This window comes from Carex rostrata, chromosome 4 (assembly GCF_964058835.1).
Source record: "Carex rostrata chromosome 4, lpCarRost1.2, whole genome shotgun sequence".
NCBI classification, from domain to species: Eukaryota; Viridiplantae; Streptophyta; class Magnoliopsida; order Poales; family Cyperaceae; genus Carex; species Carex rostrata.
This window is the reverse complement of record NC_135921.1, coordinates 9,226,435-9,233,475: the sequence shown is the minus strand read 5'-3', so window position 1 is coordinate 9,233,475 and position 7,041 is coordinate 9,226,435. Positions and strand designations below refer to the sequence as shown.

The window sequence follows — 7,041 nt, the reverse complement described above, 5'->3', positions numbered from 1 at the left end:
AAAATATTTAAATTAACGGGTTTCAGTCAACATCCAGGACACATCCTCTGCATGAAAATCAAAGATCGCACTATAGCATACAGCTATCGTAGATGGGTTGCAAATTTGAATGCGTATCCTCTGTATTAAAAGAGAGCACTTTTGTTTTCCTTTTTTGGAACAGCACTTTTGTAACACTTTTATGTGTATAATATATTTGCCTACGGGTTTCAGCCGCACACACACCAAAAAAAAAAAAAAACACTTTTGTCTTCTTCTTCTTTTTTATTTTTTTATTTAGACACGGTCCTTTTCATAATAAAAAAAAATCAAGGTAGGTTTTACTGGCACAACATAAAAGAGATACATGAACCGTGTCAGGTTTGCAACGGCGCAAGTAGATCAAAATTATATAACTCATTGATTTTAGTTTACATGTTTATACATCGCCAATGGATTATAGTTTACATGTTTAATGACCTTATTTGGCGTATATTGTTTTATTTTTTTCAAATCAAATTGCAACCAAGACCAAACATGTCGGTTGGTCTGAGACAACAGCTTACCTGCTAGCGGCTCAAGAAAAAAATAGAGAAATGTTATGGTACCCGAGCCACCAAACCTGAGTTCGACTCCGAACTGGGTTTAACCGTCAGCTAATAACGGTGATTTATTAATTTATCATTAATTAACGCATCACTGTTTTAATTTGATTATTTTAAATGTTAGTTTTTTATGTTTTTGTACTGTGTTTTAATTTCGTGGACAGTTTGTTAGGAGCAGTTGTAATCACTAATTCCCGAGCTAGTTCCCCAGCTTGTTAACGGTTCTCTAATTATTTGCTAACTACTTAAGTATTTTAACTAGTTATAAGTACTTTAAAGTACTTTAGTGATTAGCTCAGGAATTGGTTCTAATTTTAATGATAATCACAAATTTTAATGATAAAAATTAACTGTTTTTTATATTTAATAACTAAAAGAAGAGTTTCCATGTTGAAGCTTCATTTTATTTCTGTTTTGCTTCATTTCTTCTCTTTCTATTTTCTTCCTCTTCGTGTTTTCCATCGTTAATCAATGTTTCAAATCTTACAGCATAGTAAGTTTGAGCATTTTTTACTGAATACTTTTATTCCTCACTTTTGTTTGTTAATTGATGTTTAAATTATGAAGTGAATAGATTTATATGGTTTGTACGTTAGCTTTGAATGCTTATAATTTGTTATAGTTAATGGTTTAAAAAGGGGGAGTAATAGTTAGCTTTTAATTGTATTTACGTTAGCTTTCAAAGCTTCTAATTTGTTATAGTGAATGGTCTAAATATGAGAATTATGAGTTAGCTTTCAATGTTATGTAGTTTAGCTTTTAATGTTTCTAAATTGTTATAGTTAATTGTTTACACGTGGTGGATAATGAGTTAGATTTACATTGTTTATATGACAATTTTTTTTTAATATGTGCTCGGGGACGGGTTCGGGGATTTGTTAAAATTTAGAGATGTCAACATTTTGCGCTCAGGGACGAATTTGGAGATTTGTTTTTGTTTTAAAAAATTAAAATTTAAATCATTTACAATAAAAGTTAAACACTGGAACGTAGTTGATTAAATGTTTTCGTTTATATGTTTAAATTATACAATTGTTTCGCTGCTTTTGTTAACTTTTTGAATATAGTATTTTTCGCTTCATGCAGCGAAATTCTATACAATAAAGAAATATTTGTACTGTTATTGCGTTGTATAAAGTAAAACCTGCTCTATTTGTCGACGACATTCTAGAAGGTTGGTGGATGCGCGCGGATACTTTGTTTGAGGTACAATTATCAGCTTCCAAAAAATTATTCTTTCAAGAATTTGAATGTAAATTATTATTTAAAAAAAATCATAAGAAAATAATGCAAAGATGAAAAAAAATATTCGATCTCAAGATTTTATAGGAGAAAATCTAATTCTGTTGAATCATTTTTTTTCCTTAAAATGAAACCATCATCTTCCTTTTTTTATATATATAAAGAGGTGCTAAAACCCTAAAATATTGTCAAATAATGACTGTAATTCTCCTACAAAAATAGTTCAAAATTTTCAAATTACACTTTGTACAACTTCATCAGTTTTATTTTCTTAGAACAAAATATAATAAATAGACGTGTAAATAGATAAGTTGGTCGGATTGCTGAGAATTTCAATTCAATTTATTATATATTTATAATTGGCTTATAAAAAAATTCAATCCGTAACGAACTGACAAATTTAAAAAACTATTCAATTCGAATTTTATGTGAGGTGGTCGAATTTTGCGAGTTCGACAGGTTTATTTAAGAAAAAATAATTATAAATATAAGTAACAATAAGTTATAAAAAAAAATATATATATAGCGTATTCTAATTAATAGCGATATAGAAAAAATATTAAAAAAATAAATTATCTATATTCTCATTATTTCGATTAATAATATTAACACAATAGTTATAACGGTCCAGTCGAGTGATACTCTACCATTTTCTTACAAAATTTGCATCCAAAATTTATTTCTCAGATTAAACAAATCTAATTCATACATAATCATTAGATTATAAATCCACAATTTCAATCGTGCTGTCCAAAATTAATCAGATTAATTGATCGAACCAGACCCTGAGAAAATCCACTCAGAAATATCCCACATTTTAGGGGCCAATTTGTAAAACACCGACGAGTTCCCTTTTGGACCCACATCCGTAGAACCCAGTAGTTCCTTGACACGTTCCGGACTTACAAGTCAACTAACTTCAAGTCTAAAGAGCGCCCAGTGCGACCAGGCAAGCCTTTGCCACTTTGCCAGAGTCTCGAATCCGAGAGCACAGATCTTTTGCAATTTTGCCTAACCTTAGGTTAAATCGGCGCCTTATTGACCGTTCGATTGTCCCACCATCCTCCATCCAACGGTAGAGAATATATGCTGATTCTAGGGTTTTGCAGAATATATACGGCGCGGACTGCTCCGCGTGAACGCCAAGCGAAATAACAAAAATAGGTCCGTGCCCCGCGTTTGTGGAGACTTGGTAGGAGAATATTAATCACAGCTTCTCGACATTCCTTACATATTTCTACTAGTATTGTACTCTGATGATATGGCAGAGCATAAGTGGTATCTAGGTTACAAACGTAGAAATGAGTGACATTTTGAGATGCATATAACAAACAAATTAAAAAACGAATAAACCCTCACCAGGTACCCCTGCTTCAATTTTAGTAGTGCGCTCTTTCCTTTACTCTTCGTCCTTGCTGCTACCGTTCCTATATAAAGATCTCCTTCCCCCTCCGCTAGAAATCATCCAACATCGATTTATTCAAATAGATTATTAAAAATAGCATATGTCTCAGAGGCCTAACGTACCACATTATTCTTGCATAGCTTTCTCTCTCCATTCTCATCTCCTGGTTTCCAGTGAGATGAACTCTAATTCCAACTGGTAACAAATTCGTTTCTGTAGTAAATTTGTCTATTGACACTCCATTTTTCCTCCTTTTCCTTTTACCAGAAAGAAAACACCATTTTTTATTTTATTCACAACCAAATCAAGAAATGGGTGTCAAAGGATTTGTTGAAGGAGGTATTGCCTCTATTGTAGCGGGTTGCTCCACCCACCCGCTTGATCTGATCAAAGTGCGCATGCAACTCCAAGGAGAACCTGCCCCTGCTCCGGCTACCCAGCTTCGCCCAGCAATGGCATTTCAAAATGGCGGCGGCGCCACCATGGCACTTCCCCACCAACACCATCACCACCTCCCGACCATGGCACCACCACGGAAACCGGGTCCCATCTCAGTTGGAGCTCAGATCCTCCGCTCAGAAGGCCCAGCGGCTCTCTTCTCTGGTGTATCGGCAACCGTGCTTCGCCAGACTCTCTATTCTACAACTAGAATGGGTCTTTATGACATCATGAAGAAGAAGTGGTCCCCAAATGGAGACGGCGCATCTCTCCCACTCCATCGCAAGATTGCTGCGGGTCTCCTTGCTGGAGGCATTGGTGCGGCAGTTGGCAACCCAGCTGACGTTGCAATGGTAAGAATGCAAGCTGACGGTCGACTCCCATTGGCCGAGCGCCGCAATTACAAATCTGTAGGTGATGCGATCCTACGCATGGCCCGGCAAGAAGGCGTTAAAAGTCTATGGACCGGGTCCACACTGACCGTTAACCGAGCCATGATCGTTACTGCTGCACAGCTTTCCACCTACGACCAGGCAAAGGAGACAATTGTTGGCTGGAGACATGGTGAGGGGTCTGACAGCCTAGGGACCCACGTGGCAGCCAGCTTTACGGCTGGCATAGTTGCAGCTGCCGCCTCGAATCCGGTGGATGTAATTAAAACCAGGATTATGAACATGACAAAGGGGGTTGATGGTTCTGTGCCTTATGCCGGTGCGGTTGACTGTGCGATGAAGACGGTTCGAGCAGAGGGACCAATGGCATTGTACAGGGGTTTCGTGCCGACGGTTTGTCGGCAGGGGCCGTTTACGGTGGTGCTTTTTGTGACGCTTGAGCAGGTGAGGAAGTTGCTCAAGGATTTTTGAATGTTGATGATGACGAAATTGGTAGTTCTTATTTGAACTACTAGGATTAAGAAATTGTTTGGGTTTCCATCCCTACAAGCATTTTAAGAAATATGTTCTACTATATTGCCTGATTATGATATCTTTTTGTGTATGTTCTTGGTTCGTATTGCTGAGAAAAAAAATTAAAGAAATATTTTTTTTATATGCTTGATGTTGTATGATGTGAATATGTTTTGAAATACTTTTCTGGTTTGAGAAGAAACGTAGAAAAATTATGAACCTCAGTTCTAAACTTGGTATATATTCGACCTTTTGACCCACATGTTGTCTATTGTTGTCCGTCTATTTCGTCAGTGGTTTCCTCTGTTCATTTCGCCCTTTCCTTCTTCTTTTTTTCCCTCCGTACCACTCACTGTATCACCGGTCACCGGAGATGCAAATTTGTCGAGTGTCGTACGAAGGATTTCAGAATATGCTTAGTAGTTACGGCATAAGCATGGCATCTGCATAGGGCTAGTGGCTTTGCCTGTTTTTTATGTTAAAAGTGGAAGCGCATGCGACATAATTGATAGCCTGATAGGTAGGTAAGTAGGCAATTAATCTTGCTGCTGTAACCCAGCCATAATTGCTACTAATGAATCATTAGGAGAGTTAAGAAATTTGCATACTTAGAATCGTGAGCATTCTGAGGTGACATCAGAACCGTTCGGCTGCATCACGATTTATACTAAAAACTTCAAATTTCGTACTTATTAAATGTGCGCAAATCTTAAGAAGAATCGGTTGGATCGACCCCCTCCATTGTATAGGGGCATTATTGTCAAACAAAACAAATATCATAGGACCGAACTTATTCTCACAGAATCTCTGGAATCTTTCTTGATCGTAGGTATGGAATGGACTACAATAATTGACAAAAATCCTTATTATAGGGGTCCAGAAGAAAAGAATCCTCGCCACGACGCCACCTGGCCCACCTCTCATTTTATGCATTTTTTCGTGAGGGTTCAAATGCCTCCATGTTTTTGTGCCTCCATTATGCCTCCATCTCTCTCCATTATTTTCAAAGTTCAAACAGTTGATCCGAACCGCTTAATCTAACCTCCATACTAAAATATGTTTAGAGACCAAATTTTATATTTTTAGAAAATTTTTTACTATTTTTTTAGATAGGTACAAAATCAGTAAATCTGAACCATCTAAAAACAGTATTTTTGTACCTATTTAAAAAAATAGTAAAAAAATTTCTAAAAATATAAAATTTGGTCTCCAAACATATTTTAGTATGGAGGTTAGATTGAGCGATTCGGATCGACTGTTTGAACTTTGAAAATGATGGAGAGAAATGGAGACATAAAAACATGGAGGCATTTGAACCCTCCTCTTTTTTCATACATCCTTAATTTTTTAAAATATTTGTTTTCAGGACAAGCAGGAACCTAGATCCCAGTAATTGTACAGTACAGTTGTGTACTAAAAGTCATGTATTAACAAAAAAAAAACATTCAAGTTTGTGTAAATTATGAATCACGTATTAACTTCATTTTTTTAATTAAAGGAGTCCGGTATACTTATCATTTTAAATATTATTCTCAAAAATTAAACATGCACTAAGCTCACAGTTCATAAATCAGAAACTTCATTTGCACTTGGCATGAATTGTACCTTAGGATTAGAAGCTTAACTTCATATAGCGCACAACCTGAATACCCAAAAACATTGTTAGTAATCCTCCTTGTGATATATAATCTTGGAAAATAAGTCTGCTGCAATTTCGAATCCGATAAACAGTAATCTAAAAACTCTGTAATCGAAAATTTAGTTCTCCAATTTTTTTTCGAAAAAGCATATCGAAAGAGTTGTTTTTCCGTGCACGTATCTCGAAACAGTTCGACAGCTGAATTCAAATTGCAGAAATTTCAAAATTACTGTTCACTGGTCATGAATTACAGCAAATTCGGATAGATATGTTTGAGTTATGCAATATCAAAGTTCCTCAATATTTGCTCATATGCAATACCGACATGTATTAGAAATGGTTCGACATATCACTTGTGGTCATGGATATCAAATTCTTACATTTTTCCTTCTTAGGAGCATATACAACAAACTATATAATTCAAGAAACTGCTATTTTGCCTGAATCATTTTAGAAATATCTTTGTGAAATTCCAATATTTTTTTTTCTGATCTTCTTAATTTTAGATATTCTCAATTTTACTCTCGTCGAATGATGCTCGCATATCTCCGAAAAAAATTAATAACAAATTAAAAATAAGAAAACACTTAAGTGGCCGTTCGAAAATCGAAATCACACATAATCATATTATACGGTCCATATACTGAGTCTCCCATATGAATTATTTTTTTTAGTTTTAACAAAATTATTAATAATTTCTCTCATAAAATAAAATTACATGATACTTATCTAACCTCTCACATCTTTAATTTATGATTCCGCCCCTGCATATCTAATGACATAAGCCCATAGAACCTTCAATATATTTCTCTATAACACGTCATGTAT

General features: G+C 35.4%; 1 pseudogene across 1 annotated transcript; it reads left to right on the top strand.

Annotated features, from left to right (window-relative positions):
- The first annotated feature begins 3,213 nt into the window (after positions 1–3,213).
- Positions 3,214–4,713, top strand: LOC144553115 (mitochondrial uncoupling protein 4 pseudogene; annotated as a pseudogene). Its single transcript, XR_013511320.1, has one exon. The product of XR_013511320.1 is annotated as a mitochondrial uncoupling protein 4 pseudogene (transcript).
- Positions 4,714–7,041: the final 2,328 nt, after the last annotated feature.